General features: G+C 39.0%; 1 protein-coding gene across 4 annotated transcripts in view; it reads right to left on the bottom strand.

The window, feature by feature from the left end:
- The window catches only part of Smr (Smrter), a 657,953-nt gene that overhangs the window by 633,913 nt on the left and 2,438 nt on the right, over positions 1-21,602 (bottom strand). The gene's annotated exons all lie outside the window — the stretch shown is intronic.

The following is a 21,602-nucleotide window of genomic DNA, read 5'->3' as shown; positions in this document are numbered from 1 at the left end:
GAAAAATGAAATTATCGGCCAAAGAAAGACAACGGCCACGAAGGGCGTGAAAATAAGACTTCCTAGAATTCGCAAACCTAATACCATCGGGGTCGGAAAAGAACAGAGTTAACCAAGAGAGGTCGGAGAGGATGGATGAAAGTGAGGAGCCTGGCACAAGTGGAAGCAATGACAGGTCTCAGCTAAGGGGCCTGTGGTCGCCAACCAACGCTCCCAAGTTGAGAGCCCTTGGAACAGGCAGAGGATACCATGGGTGTTATTCTACCTCCCCCACCGACGGGGATTTCTTCTGAGAGTACTGTACGTGAATCTTTCTTGAAACAATCTCCGTAAAAGACGAGCCGATTCTGAACGCACGTACGAATCGCAATAGGGAACAGAATACTTTATTTGAGCCGCATTAAATTAATACACCTAACACACAAAAACCCTCCCCATCGGCTGGCTTTCAAGTGTGGGAACGAGACGTTTCAGACGAGGAGACGAGTACTGCGTGGCGCGGTGGCGCTAAGGATAAATCACCTCGTGTTATTTCATTAATAAACAATAAGAAGATTTCGGCCTTATACCAGGTTATACCGTGCGTGTGCTCTGCAACCGATGTTCAAGTCGACTTATCGGTAGGGGGTGGATGGTGTTATCCCTTTACATTTGCTCAGTAGTATTGAAATATAACGAAGGATAATTACGTGTTTTTATTTCGCATTTTTTTACCGATTTCAGCTGATCAGTCGTTATTTCAGCATTAAGGAATTATTTTGAATAAATTTTCTGACCATTTAAAAATGTTTTTACCGAGCTCGATAGCTGCAGTCGCTTAAGTGCGGTCAGTATCCAGTATTCCGGAGATAGTGGGTTCGAGGCCACGATCGCTCCTTTCCCACTGCTAGACCTTTCCTATCCATCATCGCCATAAGACTATCTGTGTCGGTGCGACGTAAAACCAATTGAAAGAAATGTTTTAATTCATGCATGTAATATGATGAAATAGCGTATGGCTTTTAGTGCCGGAAGTGTCCGAAGACATGTTCGGCTCGCTAGGTGCAGGTCTTTCGATTTGACGTCCGTAGGCGACCTGCGCGTCATGCTGAGGATGAAATGATGATGAATACGATACATACACCTAGTCCCCGTGCCAGTGAAATTAACCATTGATGCTTAAAATTCCCAACCCTGCCGGGAATCGAACCGAGGACCCCTGTGACCAAAGGCCAGCACGCTAACCATTTAGCCACGGAGCCGGACTATAATATAAAAATTCACGAGTAAGAATATATACAACTATACATTTTTCTTACATATGGTTGAAGTTGCTAAATATCTTCCATGGCCAAGCAAACTGACCAGCAAATGTTAGGGACTACAGAGGGTGTGTAGATGTGCGTACGAACGCATAGACATCCGGGTCCTACTGATGATATATCCTGGAACAAGACAATGTTTACTGCTCCTTTATCAGTAATTTGGAGCCCTTGAACTCTATCTGATCAGATCCATGAGCATCATTGAAAAGATCAAGAATGTGAAGGGAAATGTTCATGATGAAAACATGAAATACAGTAACAAACACTGTTACAGTCATGTTTATATCAATTTATTATTTTAAAAGTATATTTTCAATATAATGTTAATTTAAACAGCAGCAAGATTTAGAAGATTTGAAATTATTTCAGCAATTATCGAGTACCGCTTGGTGGCCATGATCGAAGTGTCTTGACACTGTGGTTAATCGGTTCGAGTCCCGTTGGCCAGCAGTAGGAGAGGTGCTGATATACAATTTCTAACCACCAGATGGCGTGCCATAAGCCTCGATTAAATTCCAAACCTCTCCGCAGTGCTCATATGGAAATGTTGGTGGTGATTCGTCCACCGGATGGAGACGTTAAGCCTTGCTATTTGACAGGAGGGCCATGTGCCGGCACCGGGTTTTCCCCTACTCCCTTCCTACGATCATATACCACGTCAATCATTTCTCTCATTAACTCCTCTGATGAGATTGACGTCAGGAAGGGCATCCGGTCATAAAAACCCGCCACCTCACACCCGACCCCGTACAGAAACGAGACAAACAAAAACATTGAGCACTATGCTTGACTCTCTCCTACCCTAGTTCACAAGACTCAATGTGTTCATTCTTTAATTTGTTGTTTTAACTTCACTAGCCGATGTACTCATTTTACATTGAAATAGCCGCCTGCTCGTCAAAATCGGATTGGGGCATGTCGTATTTACAGTACTTCAATACTTGTTGCATCAGGTACTCCAATAACATAAACACGTTTGTTACAACTTCAAAATATATTGTTGATGACAATATTCACTTTGCTATTTACAAGTTTCTTAGAACAGTATCAAACTGTAAGTACGCAACAACTGGCTAAAATTAAGTCAGGAAGTTGCGGAAATTCCATAATGTTGCCAAAGATGCATTTAGTTTGCAAACCTTAACTAGTTTGTGATAATGAATATTTTTTCGGTACTGAAGATTTGTAACGCGAATTTAAGATATTTAGGCACGAGGTAAAGACAAAGATTTCTCAAATCTGACAATAATAATAATAATAATATGATGGCGACAATACTGATGATTAGGGCCCGGTTGTTTATGACATGTCATATTTTTTCCTTTATATTATTTCCATGGAAAATATACGTTAAGCAAGATTTTATCTACGCTGACTAAAATTATGCAATTTTCATGGGCCATATAGTCATATTTCTTGTCACTTTCCAGTAATTTTTTGTATTATGGTCATATTTCCGCGTGAATTTTCGTACTTTTGTCGTATTTATATCTTTTTATTCCATCTTCGCATACGTGCTTGCAGTCGCCTCAAAGACGTATTTTTCGTATCTCCTAATTGTTGTCTGTAATATTTAATGTGAATTAGGAGGGTAAGCTGTATAGAAAGAAACAGATGCATATAAAGCGGCAGAATAGGGAGTCTCAATTCAACTCTAATGATCTGACTTATTTCAAATATGCCACATTATCATCCTGCGATGTTAAGCGGTCTTTTTCCTGTTACAAGTCAGTGTAGCGTGAAAATAGATTGTTCCGATTTGAAAACTTTAAAATGTAATTTGCTATTGTAGTTCGTTCTGAACACCTGTCAAAATGTGACATTTATTTCATTCTGCGCAGAGTTGAGAGTTACCTCTGGATTGAGTAACCGAATAAATTCAAAATAGTATTATTTATCAACAAGCTGAGCTAACTTAAGTTGTATGCCACATAAAAAATAGCTAGTAATTTTCCACTCTCAAGTAAGGTCAGGGAAAATCTTACCTGAACCTATCATTTATCCACTGCCTTCAGCAGTTCTACCCAGTAGTGGTAGAGTACATTGAGGGCAAGTTACATGCTACTTTACCACTCAAGTAGCCTTGCTCACTGGTAAATACACATAAATTATGTGACACCCTAATGAGGCTTCACTATTTCACAAGATTAGAGTTGCCAGATTTCCTGACATTCAGATGCTTTGTGTCATAGTTTTCACCTTCCCAATTAAAAACAGATATTTCCCGAATTCCGCCATTTATGAAGACAAAATTCATCAAATGAAATTAAATGGCGTATTGCGTTTAGTGCCGCGAGTGTCCGAGGACACGTTCGGCTCACCAGATACAGGTTTTTTAATTTGACGCTCGTAGACGACCTGCGCGCCATGATGATAACACATACACCCAGCCCCCATGCCAGCGAAATCAACTAATGATGGTTAAAATTCCCGAACCTGTCGGGAATCGAACCCGGAACCCCTGTGACCAAAGACCAGCACGCTAACCATGAAGCCATGGAGGGCATTCAGCAGTTTTAATTGATACAACCTAATTATGGCTACTTCATTGGAAAAATCTATTCTACAGTACATCATAACTTTGTGAACTAGGTATGAGTAATTGACCGCATGACTCAATGGGAAAGCAAAAATCTCAAAATTTGTTTGTTGGTACGTAAATAATGCCAAAGTGGGGAACAAATAGTAAGGGAGTACAAGAAACTGGATATAATGAATGAAAAAACTGTGAAATACAGTATGAAATTTGGTGTGAAGAAGAGAGATAATGGCGGTAAGATGTGACAGAGTGGGACAAGAATCATAAATACTGGAGCTCAGACAACTTTAAATACCTAGCATCCAAACTAAGGATGAAAAAGGATGCAAGAGGCAAATGTAAGGAACCTAGATAGGAAGTGACAAGAAGAGATGGGAGTAAAATTCAAATTGTGAAACAAAATTCCTAAGAAGTGTGAAAGAAGAACCAGAAAAAGAAATGAATGTCAGGAAGGAAAATAAACTGGAATTGTACAGGGTACTGAAACACATGACGGACACTAAGTTTGAGGGAAAGAGATCAAAAAGGAAACTCCAATGGAATAGAAATCACAGCTAACAAGAATGGAAAACAGCCGACCTGGCTGGAAATGATGATCATTCAAAAAGTTTTTTTTTTTTTTGCTAGGGGCTTTACGTCGCACCGACACAGATAGGTCTTATGGCGACGATCAAAAAGTTTGAGATTCACTTATGATGAACAAGTCTGTCTTCATACTCAACTGCAAGGCATTAATTACACCTAACATTTATCATTAACTTCAAGTTTTTCCAGCTATTAAACACAAGATAGACCTATTAGTTCATAAAACACTACTGCATACCCAAAAAGAAGTTTATTCGTGATAGTATGGAATTCAGGCAGCAGAGAAGAAAAGAAACAAGCTGATTTCCCAGAGAACCAAGCGAAAGGAAAGAATGACTACTAAAAAAACTAACAACCTAACCCCATGGCACTACAGCCCTGAAGGGCCTTGACCTACCAAGTGACCGCTGCTCAGCCCAAAGGCCTGCAGATTATGAGGTGTCGTGTGGCCAGCACAACTAATCCTCTCGGTCGTAATTCTTGGCTTTCTAGACCGGGGCCGCTATCTCACCATCAGATAGCTCTTAAATTCTAATCACGTACGCTGAGTGGACCTCGAACCAGCCCTCAGATCCAGGCAAAAATCTCTGACCTGGCCAAGAATCGAACCCGGGGCCTCCAGGTAAGAGGCAGCCACGCTACCCGTACACCACAGGGCCGGCTCAAAGAGTGACTACATCTGCCCTAATTGTGGACGGGACTGCTACCCAAGACGTTGCTCAAACTGAACCAGAGTGCTACATTATCGTGCCACGAGGATGGACAGATGCTATTTGATAAAATATAAGCCTAATCTTTCTTTTTTTTCCCAGATAAGTAGCCCCTAAGTTAACATACTTGTGCTTTATGAATGTGTATCTTGTATTCAGTGGACCGAAATATTTAGAAAGTTACTTGCAAAATAATAGTCATACCCAACACTGCCAATATTTTTCCATCTCCAGTTACACACCCACTGGTTTTCTGTACATTTCTAACTACAGACACATGAACAAAAATATTTCAGAGCACCTAACACTGTGAAACCTTAAGAAATTCTCCTTCATTAAAATTATGCTGAGAATTATCAGAACTCATCAATGATTAGCACTTGGAATTAATCAAATCACATATCAGTTTCAAGGGTATGAAATGCAAGACAGCTGTCCATTCTCCCCGGAGATCAACTCGAGACCTACTCAAACTTCACCTCACTATCCAAGTTCTAAATAATCCAGAAATTTACAAGGCTTCCATTTCTGAAAACCAACAAAGCATTCAGCATACATCTTCATTACACAGTTCAGTCTGCAAGCCTCTGTGAATTAACTAAGCACATCCACAATCCTCTGTGGTCTCTTTTAGTTCCACACCTCCATTTGCTTTGCATGACCACACCACTCAAGCAGATTTGTCAAACTTGATCTCCTCATCCAAGCATGTACCTGCCTGTAACAGCAATCACTCTTGCTACTTTCAATCAATCATCAATGATCTGCATGTAGAACTGCCACCCAAGTGGCAGATTCCCCATCAATTGTAACTTATACCTACTTTTCTCTTAAATGTTTTCAAAGGACCTGGAAATTCAACAAATATTTCCCTTGATAAATATAATCCTAAACTCCTAATCCTCGTACTATAAAAGAATATTTGCCCCAATTCGTCATCATGAACCCAACATTATATTCACAATGTGATCTCTACTTTTAAAAGCCTCACCCAAGCTTATTCGTCTACTACTGTCATTCTCTCCACTGACAGCTGTGCTCCTGTTTGGTTGAACAGCCCTCCCATTAACCTCATAGATACCCAGTTCATCACCACAACATGTTTCATCACTGGCACATGTTGGCTATCGATACATGGCGAAAATATGCTGGAGTCCTTCTGCATCGTCTACGGTCTTGAAATCTATCAATAAGAACGGCAATAGAATTCAAGAATACCAACTTCAATATTTAACTAAAGAATGGCAGGGAAGACACTATTATCCTTACTCCTGCAACCATTTTTTTTTAAATGTTATTTGTTCGGGACATCGACCCATGTGGATCTTTTGCCCCTACTGGCACCATATTGTATGAACCTGCGTGTAATTGGAACAGCGGTAGTGTGGAACGTTGTGTGTGAGGAAAGGAAGATTAAGGATATATATATATCCCGGGATATTAATCATTATCATTACAATGAAAAACCCCTGACCCAACAGGGAATCAAACCCGGGGCCGCCGGGTGACAGGCGAACTGTTGCCCCCTACACCGCGGGGCCGGACCCTGCAACCATTACTAACACGGTTTCTTCTGAATACGCACTAACGGGGGTCCTTAAATATATCCCCCTGAAATCGTATCAACCACAACTGGCTTTCTTTTAGCTTCCAAATTTTGCATAATTTTTTAATGTTTATTTTATCAACATAGGTAAATGAAACAATGCAGATGGTAACAGCATTGTATCAAAATTGCAAAAGCTGTGTTAGAACCAAAGTGGGTCAAACTGAATGGTTCAGAGTTGAGACAGGCTTAAGACAGGGAAGTGTATTGTCTCCCTTACTCTTCATTATCATCATGGATAGAATTCTACATAATATCAAGGAGAAGATGATGGGCGAGCAAGTAAAGCTCTTTGCTGATGACATTGTAGTTTGGGGAGATAAGAGGAAGTACAGACAAGTTTATTTACGGAATGAGGAGATAAGAAATTTTGGAATGAAGATTAGTACTGCAAAAAGTAAGACTTTGATCATGACAAGAGGTAACAGAAAATCCAGGGGAGTGATAAAAATAGGAAATGAACCTCTTGAAGTAGTGAAAAATTTTAAATATTTGGGTAGTGTGATATCACAAGATGGAAATTTGGCTGGAGAAATTGATTTAAGAATACAGCAGTCTGCAAGTTTCTACCAGTGTGTGAGAGACATTATAAACCTATACTGACCTATGCTTCAGCAGCCTGGACATTAACTAAGCAGACCCAAAGTAAGATACAAGCACCTGAAATGAGGTTCTTGAAGAGCACACAGGGAAAGACAAGACGAGACAGAATACGAACTAAAGAGACTGATATAGCAAAACTAAAATGGTTTGGACACATGATGAGAATGCCAAGAGAGAAAATACCAAAGAGAACATTCATGGATGCAGAGACTGGAAGGAGGCCTAGGGGACGTCCTAGAAGGAGGAGGAGCTCTGTTGTGCACTGTATTGCAAATAGAGGAGTCTATAGCAATAAAGTACTAGAAGAGGAATGGTGGAAAGGTCTAGTATGGTGAAGGGCTTTGGTGCACTACCCTACCTAGAGTGAATCTGGAAAAGGGAATGGAAGAAGAAGGAACATTCAGTAATTTGCCAGTATTAGTAGCTTCCTCTAGCCTCCGTGGCTCAGATGGCAGCGCGTCGGCCTCTCACCGCTGGATACCGTGGTTCAAATCCCAGTCACTCCATGTGAGATTTGTGCTGGACAAAGCGGAGGCGGGACAGGTTTTTCTCCGACTACTCCGGTTTTCCCTGTCATCTTTCATTCCAGCAACACTCTCCATTCTCATTTCATAGCATTTATCAGTCATTAATAAATCACTTTGGGAGTGGTGACCCCATCGTACTAATAGCCTATATATCTGCTTGTCAATGACTGGATAACAGGTTGTAGGTTTTCATTTTCAGTAACTTCCTCTAACTGGACATTATCTTTAAGTTATACCCAACTATCTTTACATGCTGTCAACTGAACACTTCTGCCTTCTGTAGGCCATCACATATACACTTGCCTTTTTCATTAATGATCGCTGGTATGTCCTTCCTGAAACCTGTTTGTGCCTGAAAGTATCCATACATATCCTTCATTACTCCCTAAAATTCATATGACTGCCAATTATGTTGCCCATCATGTTACTTAGTTGACTTTTTTGCTAAATTCAATTTTATAGCAACTTCCTTAAATCTCTCCTTACTACTGCAACCATTCCTAACTCTTATTTCTTTCCAATCTGCAGCTCCTTGTTGATATCTATTTTCCTGTTATAATGGGGTCTTTACGATTCCGTACCACTTTATTATTAAGATTTATTAAACACAATGTGTAGGCTACATTACAGGGCTCTACAGAAAGTTGTCCTCAGTGAAAAATCTTAATGATTTTGTCCTTGTTATGCACTCGAGTAAATGGTACTGGTCACATAGCGTACAGATGCATTGGCCTGATGCTTGGTGAAACCCTCGCTGGATGCATATTCTCTAGTGGAAGCCATGTATAGCCATTCTCATATAAACAAGTTGCAGTGAGAAATTTGGTTCCTTCCATTCCTTTGTATTCATGGCTGGTGTAAGATAAAATTTGTTTTCAATTTCATTAGCCTTTTCTTCCCTTTCTCTTATATGGGCTTCATACGCAGGTTGTTCTCTATCGCTATCTCTGTGATGAAAAAAATCTATGGCAGCTAGGATGTAGACAAGTCTTGACGTACCTGTTTGGAGTGATGGTCTAAAGGCTCTACTTTGACTATCTCTATTCTCCTGAAGTTTGCGAGTGAGGTGGGCCCCAATGCGTAACAAGCTATCGGGGCAATCTTGAAGTTAAATAAACTTAAGGTTGAATTAAGTGATCATTTTTCTAAAATTCTTAATTGCAAATATGATTGAGAGTTGTGCATCTCTACTCTATATGCTTGAACTGTTAGTACTAGTTTACCAGCTCTAGATGTCTGCCTTGGGGTTTGTTTCCCCCCTCTCCTGAATTTCATTTGTTTTGTTGGTATTGATGTCTAGTTCATTGCTTCATGACCAAGTGTAAAGCTTGTTCAGTCCTTTCTGTACGGCCAGGCTACTTTAGAAAGAAGAATCACGTCATCCGCATAGAGAAGCATTGTAAAATGAAATGGCATATGGCTTTTAGTACCGGGAGTGTCCGAGGATATGTTCGGCTCCCCAGGTGCAGGTCTTTTGACTTGACACCCAAAGGCGAGCGGCGCATCGTGATGAGGATGCAATTATGATGAAGACGACACATACACCCAGACCCCGTGCCAGCAAAATTAACCAACGATGGTTAAAATTCCCTACCCTGCCAGAACGAACCCGGGAACCATGTGACCAAAGGCCAGCATGCTAACCATTTAGCCATGGAGCCGGACAGAAGCACTGTGATGTCTTCAGATGCAACTTCATTTACTACATCATGGGTAAATATATTAAATAGGAATGGGCTGAGAGGGTCACCTTGGAGGACTTGGCCTTGATTGGCTTCCTCAGTCTGGGATTGATAGCAGGTTAAACCCCATTATGCTCCCAATTAGTAGCAGCAAATCAATTGTGTCTACCCAGAATACAGGATGTTCAAGTTTACATTGTCGAAGGCTTTAGTGAAATCTATGAAGGCGGCAAATGAAATGTGGTCGCATCCCACATGTGGGACAGTACCTGTAAGGTGGACTTACTGGCTGTGAAACTGTATTGTTCCTCTGGCATGTGTACCATGGGCTGTGGCTGAATGTGTGTCAGAATGATATTTGAGAGAACTTTAAAGGGAGCACATTCTAGTGCAATTCAACGATAAACGTCAGAGGAGTCTTTCGGTCCTTTTCCTTTGTAAAAATTTGGACTACAGATTCTCTCCACTGTCCAGGGATCTGATGTTTGATGCACTTGTTGAATAAAGCTGTTCAGACGTCGATGGTAGATTGTAACGACTCTTAATATTTCGTTAGGTTGTCACGTCCTGCTGCTTTTCTGTTTGTTCGCAAGAAGATCAACCGAACCTCCTCTGCAGTAACTGATATACAGTGTCCCTACTTGTCTTCTCACTCCTCCTTTAAACCCATCCCATAAGGCTGTTTACATTTTATTTACCATTTTCAATTGAACATTTTTTAAAAATTTCCCCCTGCCTTTCTTATCAGCCTTATGGCACTGCCTAATAATCCTCAATTTTACAACTATCCTTTCTATCACACTTATTTTTTACTACGACAAAAACAGCTTCACGTTAAGTTACACCCTGTATCACTTCAGTTTCTCCATAGAAGTCATCTGGTTTTATCAGCACTACGTCTAGAATACCTTTCCCTCTATTTAATTCCGGCACTTCCTGATTCAGCAGTTCTTCACGCATCAACTTATTCTCCATTTGTTGAACACGCTTTCTGTCATTCTCATTCCCTCCCCAGTTAACATTTGGTAAACTGAGATCAAAGCAGCAAAAAAGCAAGCTAATGGTTATTCTGCTCGTGTTGGGACAAAAGGGTATAAGTAAGAAAATATGAAAACTGAGATTATGCTGTTGTTTTGTAGGGAATGGTCATAACTTTGTTTACGAGTGCAAAACGGTGTATGTCTATTATGAATATTATGTCCATCATTCGAATGTTCATTTTGGGTTAAGAAGTAAAAATGTAAACTGTACTTGGGCAGGAGGATACAAGTGACATATCCCTTTTATTGCCTTATTTCAAATTTGGGCAAGAGGGTATATGTCGACTTATAACCTTCTACATGAACTGAGATAGTGCATTGCTTTAGATATAAGAGGAGATTGTTGGCTCTGCTGCAGTTCTGTTCCCACCACATTCTAACTAGCCCACTATAATGTCCCATTATTAATCCCGCATCATTAAAAAGGTAGATGATTATTCGGCAGGATGGAAAAGAAGTTTTCCTGAACAAGTTCCACACAGCAATCCGTCTATATTCTTGGTTGAGTAAACATTAAGGTGTATTCCCAGTGAAGTAAGTAAGTTCCATGAAAGAACTTGCAGAATAGTTTCTATGAACAGAAACAAAGAACAAGCTAATACAACTCCAGAGGTAAGGTTTATTCTAAAATATTATTTCAAAGCATGAGTATCCAGATATTTCTGTTGCAACTGGTATGAGTTCTAATAAGCACTGTTGTATAGCTTTGAATGTTTTCTGTGTATCCTTTTCAGACTTGAGCCCAGCTCCTTCTATACCAGATGAAATTTGCGATACTGACTTAAATTCTACTGATTATGATACACATCCCACAAATAAACAAGGATGTGCTTCTGACAGTTCAGATCAGGACGCCAATACTGGAACCCCAAGGGAAAGGAAACATGAACTCAATAATTCAAATAATCAAACTGAAACTCCAATGATGAATGCGGGAGTTGAAGAGGGATGTCCAAGAGAGAAACGCAGAAAGAAGAGGATAAGTGTCAAGGAAAAACACGGGAGGCAAAATTGAAGAGAAAGCTGTGTAAAAACAAAGGTGAGGCTTACAGGAATTCTAGTGGAAAACAAGTACAAGCAAAGAGATTCAAGGACTTAGTGCAGTGAAGATATAGGCCTAAATGTAAAGAACATTTACCAGACGATCGTAAAAGCATTTTTTTTAGAATTTTGGAATATGGACGGTATTTCATAACGCTATACATATGTTGCTAGCCTGATTACATCTGCAGGAAAAAAAAAAAAAAAAAAAGACAGAAAGAAAGACAGAAGATAATATTAATAGAGATTCCTAACCCACAAATATAATTTCAGAGTCAATGCCCACATGCTCCCCATTTGTAAAGCATGCCTCATGAAGACTTTTGATGTAAGCAACAAGTTTTTAACCAGTGTCATTTCTTGTTCTGATATTATTGATGATAACAGAGGGCAACATCCTTCTAGAAACAAACATACAAGGGGGCAGATATGGCATAGAAGTCGTAGGCAATGGACAAACAAATTGCTTTAGCTGATGACAGTAAAGTAGTTATCACATTTGATATGCAGCAGTCTCTCCCTACTCCTACGCTAGAAAGTTCTGTGGCATTCTCCAAACGTCCATTGTGGACGTTCAATCTCAATGTACATGACCTAAAAGAAGCACAAGCATACTGCTACATGTGGAGTGAAGATAAGGCAGGTAGAGGAGCCGATCACAAAGAACTCACCTTTGAGCGTTAAACATTGCGTAATGTATTCAGACACTTCTGGTGGTCAGAACAAGAACTCCCATGTTTGCTATGTTACACTCAGAAATTAAAGACCACCGGTCCTTGGAGAGTTATTGACTACAAATTTCTAGTTCCTGGCCACACACATATGGAGTGTGATACAGACCACTCCCTAATTGAGAAATCCAAGAAAAGCTCTAAAGTACCCATCTTCCATCTCATGACTGGGTCCAACTGGTGAAGCAAACTGGTAAAAAGAAACCATTCAAAGTTTTTGAAATGAAACAGACTATTTTAATATTCTGGACTTCTCAAGCACTCGTTACAAATGAAAAGAAGTAATGACCTTGGGGAAAAATTTATCTGGAAAAATATGAAATGGTTAAAAGTGACGAATGAAACTGGGGATCATCTTTATAAGGAAACCTTACAAGAGTCTGAAGAGTTCAAAAAAAATAACCATGTTAAGAAGAGGATTTGGCCGTGACTCGGTGAAGCCATCATTAAGTTACAAAGGTCCTGTCCCCATCAGCCGAGAGAAGAAAAACAGATCTTGATTTACTCTCTCTCAACCCTGATGCGTTTCATGCATATTACCAGAATTTAGTATCGAAAGACGATGTTAGGAATGATCTTCCAGGCGACAACATTGGTGAAGAACTACAGGATGAGGAAGACCAGGAATGAAAGATATTGGAGAGTTTTTGTGTGTGTTGCAAATATTTAAGTTCTGAAAAAAATCTGAATGTGTATTTCAATCAAGAACAGATTGAGGACTTTTACATTGTATTTATAAACCAATAATATTTTGAGAAAATTGTTTTTGAAAAGTCAAAAAGTGGAATTAGTTTTTGGATAATGAGAGAAAGTAAACTGTGATAAAATGCAGCAATCAGTAAGCATTGGTTTTTGTATGTGATTAGATACAATGAAGGCCAAAGTAATTATTTTACTATTCCCTTGCACATTATTGACTCATACTCATTACTAGGGCCCGGATTCATATGCGCTGAGAAGTCCGAAAATATGCATGCGCATATGCACTTAAAATGTTGTAAATATGCACTAAAAATAAAATACAATACAATTACCAGACACATTATTTACTTTTAACTCGGTGTTAAATTGATAAACATGTTTAATTCCTTGCAAAATGATGCACGTCAGTAGGTTTCAACAGTTTTTCAATGTTTTCAGCAGTCAATAACTTTCCGTTTTCGGCCAGAATTAATTTATAAGGGGGAAAATGATCGTTTTACGTCGATGGACGTAAGTGGGTAATACTTGAACACTGGCACTGACGGCTCGGAACATTCTTCTAGCAAAATCTTTAGACATTTTTACAGTTTAATCAGGTGAAACACTGCAGTAGACGAAGAGCAAGTTAATAGATGGACGCACTTGTTTAAGCAAACCTCGGGAGGCTACTTTAAAGAGGAGAAAAGAATGTCAGAAAGAAGGAAATGGCTATTGTGAAAAGCGTCATTATCCGTCTACCTGCTTGTATTGCGACACTGAAAGCTTTTTTCTTAATCAGGGAAGGTTTCTCATGTTGGCAAGGGATGTACAACATACAGAGTTCATTAGATTTTTCATTTCGTTCAGAAATCTTAGTTAATCAATCACACACAAAAGAAAAATATGTCTGTATGCACTAACGCTCAAAATATGCATTTTTAAAACATCCGGGCCATACTCATTACTAAGCATTGGGGGCATCCAAAACGGAGGCTTCATTAGCCCGAGATATGCATGAGATACAGTAGGCACTTCCTTTTCTGTCTTTTTCATTATTTACAATTTTGGTAGAACTGGATCCTAAATCCACCTATCTAACATCCACATGAATTTAAAGAGCAAGTAACAACCTGTACGTGGATTTAGTATCCAAAATCATAACCTCTGTGTGAATGTACGACGGTAATTGAACTCACGACTGCAAGGGTGAGAGTTAGTAGCGTTAACAGCAGTCTATCTTCCACACAGCTTGTATAAACATAAAATATAACACTTCTAATGTTCGAACAATAGGGTAGGCCTACAAGTAAAAAATAATGTAGTATGTGCATAATATTAAACCCATTCCTACAAATACAGAACCAAGTAGACCATAAATCTACTCAATAATGTAAAGAAGACACATGTAACTACAACTAATGAAAAGTATTCTGTAACAGTTTAGTCAGAGAAGATTAGAATTTTGTTTTTGCTCTCCTGTAAAATCATAGAAAATGAACTTACACCCTTTTGTCCTAACAAGAGCGATTTTATTAACAATTCAAAAAATATATGAAATTGGTAGGACAAAGGATAAGGGTCAGTACCAATAGAACCTAACGTTTAGAATGAATATTTTGTAAATAGTGTCAAATATATGAACCACAGTAATGCCTCTCATGATAATGAAATGATATACAATAGCATGTTTTACAAAGTGGAATTACAGACCTCCCTTTACGTGGCAAAAGATAAACCCTTAAAAAAGACCTTAAAATAGCACCAGAATTAAACTCGTCAAATTGAAAAGATTATTATGGCTTAAGTAACTATATGCTAAAACAAATTATTGACATTATATCAGTTCCTTAAACTCAGCTGATCAATTGGATACTGACTGAAGGATTTTTCAGATTATTTGTTGTTGTTGTCTTTAAGAATGCTGATACATTGGATCCAGGCAACCCATTCAATTGTTCCCATTATATCTAAAATAATAGAACATTGTATAAAGGGGCAGTTATCAGCATATTTTGAAAAGTACAATTTATTAAATACTGCACAGTTTGGTTTCACAACTGGTAAATGCATCATTAAAGCTGTAGAAACTGTTGTGACTAAGATAATTCAAGGTTTTGAATCTCTCCACACAACATGTGCCAGTACAGCCTTTGATTCTCTACCACACTATATAGGCTACTAATAAGAAAGCTCAACTATTACAGGGTAAAAGATGTAAGTTATTAACAATCACATCCTATCTCACTGACAGACATCAAATTGTACAAGTTGAAAACCAAAAATCTGTAGCACTCTAGAAACAGGCGTAGTTCAGGGTTCTGTTATAGGACCTCTTCTCTTTCTCGCGTATATAAACGACACTGTCCGCAGGTCAGTACCCTATGCAGATGATATCACTATCAAACAAATGGTAAGGACTTAACACACTTGCGGGGTCGCGGGTGCAAACTGTGTCGCACATGGGGGTTTGACCCTGTTTTACGGCCGGATGCCCTTCCTGGCGCCAACCCTATACGGAGGGATGTAATCACTATTGCGTGTTACTGCTGTGGTTGGTATTGTAGTGTGTTGTGTGAATATGAGGAGGAAAGTGTTAGGACAAACAAAAACACCCAGTTGCCAGGCCACACGAATTAATCAGAAACGATTAAAATCCCCGACCCGGCCGGGAATCGAACCCGGGACCCTCTGAACCGAAGGCCTCAATGCTGACCATTCAGCCAATGACAAGACAGAAGTTATTTATTTTCACTTAATTAAATCAACTTTAGATCAGAATGAACATAGTTCTGTCAAATTACTGGGAATACGTTTGGATTCTAAGTTAACCTGGTATATACTTACACACAAAAGTTATTTAAAGTTAAAAACTTCATCACTGATCCGTATTGAACTAATAGTTACAAAAGCTATGTAAAAGACAGTCTAGAGGGTTATTTTTACTTTGAAGACTCAAAGAGTCAGTCAGTAGTAATCAGATGTGTGCAGATTGTTTTCTTCCATTCACATTTATCATACGGTACCGTATTAAATGGGGAAATTCGGCAGGCACACAAGATGTGTTTAAGTGGCAAAAGAAGCCAATAAGAAGAATAAAAGGCAAGGCCAATAGGGAGACATGCAGGTCTATGTTTCAAAAACTTGCTATTATGACCCGCTCATCACTATACATATTTCAATGATCCTTAATATTAAAGAAAATCTCAATGAGCTGACATTTTGTAGAAATGTACAATAGTACGCTACACAGAGAAGGAATGATTTAGATTTACCACAGGTTACACTGAAAAAGACAGACAAAAAACTACAGATATAATGGGAAGAATTATTCACTCAGCTACATACCAAATGGAAGTTCTTAAGTATTAAGTAACTTCAAAACATATCTCTAAAAATGGCTGATATTAAACAATTTTTACTCACTATCTGAATCTGAAGAAAAAGTATCACTATTGTCAAGGGACAAATACGAAAATCAGCACCTTCCTAATAAGATAGGTATCGGGCGAGTTGGCCGTGCGGTTAGGGGTTTGCAGCTGTGAGCTTGCATCTGGGAGTGAAGTCAACGGAAGGAAAAGAGTCGCATTTGCTAAGGAACACCAACAATAGGGATTTTGAATTTTGGAAAACAGTTCTCTTCACCGACGAGCGTAAGATAAACCTCTTTGGATCGGATGGGAAGGCTTGTGTGTGGCGTAAGCCAAATACCAAACTTCAAGAGAAGAATCTATGACTCTCTACGAAACATGGTGGTGGGTCTGTCATGATATGGGGCTGTATGGCTGCTAGTGGGATGGGAAATTTAAGAGTTCATAGAGGACGTTATGGACCAGCATGTATATTTAAACATATGCAACTGGATGAGTTGGCCATGCGGCTGTAAGCTTGCATCCGGGAAATAGTGGGTTTGAATCCCACTGTCGGTAGCCCTGAAGATGGTTTTCCGTAGTTTCCCGTTCTCACATCAGGCAAATGCTGGGGCTATACCTTAATTAAGGCCACGGTCACTTCCTTCCAACTCCTAGGCCTTTCCTATCACATCGTCGCCATTCGTAACATAACCTAGTTGGGTAATGTGTGGGACCTGGTTGCGGCAGCACAGAACAAGTTAATAGTGGGATAATGTGTAGGAGGGATACTGGAGGGTGATTGGGGATTTAAATGAGACATTCGCCACAAAATTTCGAAAAAGCCACCAGGGGCATTTTAACCATTTTCTTTTCCTAAATGCCATATTTACATTGGACGTTTTTATCGCGATTTCAAGTGTAGTGACAGATTTTAATATTTCTAGTCTGGGCATTTTCTGAAATAATTATTACATTAATGGCAGTGAAAGTAAGTTTTTAATTTCGTGTGGCTATTTCTATCCGAATGCAACCCTTGTAAAGCAGACCCTCCGATGAGGGTGGGCGGCATCTGCCATGTCTAGGTAACTGCATGTTATTGTGGTGGAGGATAGTGTTAGGTAGTAAAAGTAAGTGAACATCCCTTTCATAAATAACCACAAACAGTTCCCAATCGACTTTTCTCGTATGTTCGTCTCCCTTATCTGCTTATTCACTTGAGAATGAAATGAAATCCAGAAGAATAGAAATTGTGTAAATTTTACGAATATATAGTTAATGACATTCAAAATATGATGCCTAACAACTTGAGTCCTTCGAAAAATTCTAGTACTAAGTGCCAATGCTTAAAAACAGTTAAATAACATATCACAGATTTAGCTTTAAGATTTGAAAGGCTGGTCGACAGTGAAGGAAGTTGGTAAATAGGTCCTGGCTAGAAAATTATCAGTATAAAGATGTTACAGTAGAATTCGTCTGTTTTCCTCTTTCGGCCCTAACTTTGTTCCTCCGTACAGAGAAGTCGGGCATGTGTTCAGTCAAATTAACATTGTTAGAAACAAACTAAAAATCAAGAGCATAAGGTTTGGACTAAGCTGTATTGAAAAATATTGTTTTTCATATGAGGTCCACAGGGAGTTTCTTTGATTTATAAAACAAGTGCAGCTTGCACATCAGAAAAATCCATGGTTACATCAAGAGCTTCTGGGAGGAATACTTCCTCTTCAAACAATAATCACCAATAGGCCTATAATCATTCCTGAGGAGGGATGAGGAGGATGAATACTTTTGTTAGGCGACCTCACTAGCATTTAAAAGAAATTGTATGTTTGTGTCTTTTTATCCTGCTCCCTCAACTGTTACACTTCAAAAACTATCTGTGTGTGTGTCTTACAATCACACCCATGTATATAGCAACAATTTGCAAGCAATTCCATATAGTTTGCCATTTCTGGCCGTTTTAAGTCTAAATTTTACCTACTTTTGATCATCCGATGTTGACAACACTGGTTCTAGTAGCCACGAGGAGAGTCGTGGTTTCCACTTAGGTTGAAAACAAAGCTTATGTGAAATATCTGCAATCTGGCTTATCGGTTAACAGAACTTGGGTCGAGTATGGCTTCATTCTTCAGTTGCACAACACTCTATACTGCCTCCTTGGAATGTTTCATGCACTTAGATGTTCTACAGTGGCTAAAAGAACGCCGCAGATTCAAAAGACTACAGATATTTTTTACTGGAAGCGAAGTATTTTTTATCAAGTGCCACAGGTAAGGTGTATTCTACATAATAAAATGAAAACTTCAATCAAAAAGGCCAAAGACCGGACTTGAGCCTCGTTTGTATTTATTTCCCCAGTTAAAATTAATAAGTTGATGCATTATTCCAATTGACACGATAATCACTGCATAAATAATAACTGCTATAGACGTATATTCCCTTATCCTGTTAAGAGTATTACAGGTCTGCAGTCTTCTACTGTCCACACGTTCGAGTAACAAAGCAAATAATACGTTCTAACCCAGAAACTCGGATAGTTGTAAAGCACCATAAAAATATTTTTTAATAAAAAAGTGGGCTGGATGACACTTCTGCTACCGAGCTTGCAACCATTTAGAGTAAAACATTTTCGCGATCAAAACTGAAAATCAAAATGACCTACATTATTCGGTGACCAGGGAAAAAGAATTGATGTAGTACAAAAAGAATGAACTTATCCTGGCAACGATGTCGACAACATTGCTAGCGTAAGGATGAAAATAAATTTTGGCAACAAGAAAGCTTTAACGACAGTCGTGCTTCTTTCTTAGTTACACTCAATTATTTCTGCACTATGTTGGACAGCATTTAGGCCATGAGAACAAACCCTTTCAAATCTAACTACCTTAACTTCTTCCTCATAGCCAACCAATTCTGCGAAATAGGCCTAAAACTCTTGAAAACTAAATGTTTAAAATAATGGATTAAATCGACTCTACCAAAAATCGGGGAGTAAATAACACTAACAAAATACTAGGCTCGCGGATGAATCTGTCCGCGACGTGACGAAAAAAAAAATTAAGGATAAAAACAAAGGACAGTGTGGTTAAAACGTGCTAGTTACGATTTCCAGTCTGGGATTCAAGCTGGAAAATCTCCGGCCACTGCACAGGACAAGATGGCGATGGGCTTGCTTGCGTTAGATACAGTAGCTATGCGTTGGCCACCAGAATATCACAAATATCCCTCAAATGTAAACGTTATTATAAATTCTTATATATTAAAATGAAGTCGCGTCGCCGATATGTCACATTTCGAATTCCAGATTGTATAAATACATCAAACTTTTTGTAAGCCTAATTACGCATTATTCGTGGAGCCATATAACAAGGATACCTCACATTAATTAACCACACGTTGGTCAAAGGAACTCGAAAGAGATAGAACAGTATTATAGAAGCAGCTAACTCCCAAAGGGAGCTTGTCGCTTTCCCCTAAATATAGTATTATCCTTATTGGTACCAGCTCTAAATTACCCCCATCACAGTTCATTTATGCCTTTAAAACCACACGACAATACCAGCATGCATTTTCTTCGAATATCATTAAAAAAATAGGGCCTACGTCAATAATATTAGAACATATGGTTAAAGTAACAAAGTATTGGAGATATAATAGTTGTTGATGAACGATTTTGTTAGGTACTTCCAAACACAACACAATTATATGTCCAACCCTTGTTCCGTTTCTCTACGGGGTCGGGTATGAAGTGAGATGATTCTTCGTAGCGAGCTTTTGCGACCGGATGGCCTTCCTGACGTCCTCATCAGAGCTGATGGGATGAAATGAATGACGTGATATATGATAGTAGGAATATAGAGCGTGCAATCCGGTGCCGGCACATAGCTTATTCCAGTCGAATAGCACGACGGGGGCTGTTCAAGGCGTAAAGTCACCATCAACAGCGTCATATACACTCACTCCCGAGCACTGTGGAGAGGTTTGGAATTGAATCCAGGCTTTTGGCATGCAATCTAGAGATTAGAAACTGTATACCACAACTTCTACCTGCCAGTCAACATTCTGATGGTGAAAACTGAACACAATATTTTGTTCAAAACACCCCAGATCATACCGTAGCCTACCCAGCGGGTGATTTCGTTTAATTTTAACTACAATATGATGTGAAATCGTTCGTACAGCAGAGTGCAAAAAGGTCGGAAACGTTACTCCCAGGACTCTGAGATCTGGAAATAGCTCTATTCTAGAGAAAGAAAAATAAGAAACGTTACAACTCCAACAAAAATAGCACCCCCTTATAGCAGAATAATCTACAGAAGGTTGGAAATTTTCGTGATAAACATTTTCACGCATATTTACACTACACATTCCACAATCTTTCATCGTAGATCAAAGCTTTCCTAGGGCTTTATTTCTCTACACCTCTCGCAACGTGATTAAGCTCGTACTAACAGCAGCAGGTTATTAAAAACAGTAATATCAATGATTAAAAAATGCTTTTAAAAATTGATCGTCTACCTTATTCCGAAATTGAATAAGATGTTAGCGTATCCTCAATGAGACAAAGAATATGAAAACTACAGTATATGTTTCAAAATCGAATGTTGCCAGAATTTTAAACGTAAGATCTATCAAGTGATGAATTATCTATAGACTAGTATTATTTTTAAAAATCTTTACCGTCATATTCGGGCTGTTTCCTGTAAGTTTACAAACACTAACGGTCCAAAAGAAAAGAATGCCCTCATCTACTTAAGGAATAACTATAGACGAAGACAAACAAGATCCATTACTCCACAGTAATCGTTAGCACATCTCCGTAAGAAACTATAGGGGCCAACAAACAGCAGCTAGCAATCTCCTGCCATAATATTAGGGCAGAAATTTAAACATGCTACAGAAACATTTCGGGCGTGTATGTTCTACATCCCAATATCTGCTAGAGATTTTACAACCTTTTAGGTGGTATGACGAAGGTACATGGCACTTGTAGTATACGAAAGATCAATGGAAAATATCACACATTCAAAGAAAGTTCCGCTAATAAAAATGTTTCCAAACATGTACAAAGACTGTAAAAACGGGTCTATTCATACTCGCTGCATGGTATTGTTGATTCCCACTGATATATTAGCCATATTCTGCTAAATCTGGCCAGGCTCCGCCTAAGCTGTAGGGCGGTGCCTCGTTTCGATTGCACCGACAG

Source organism: Anabrus simplex, chromosome X, assembly GCF_040414725.1.
Source record: "Anabrus simplex isolate iqAnaSimp1 chromosome X, ASM4041472v1, whole genome shotgun sequence".
Lineage (NCBI taxonomy): Eukaryota > Metazoa > Arthropoda > Insecta > Orthoptera > Tettigoniidae > Anabrus > Anabrus simplex.
Note: the sequence above shows the minus strand (reverse complement) of the source record. Positions and strands in the feature narration are given on the sequence as shown.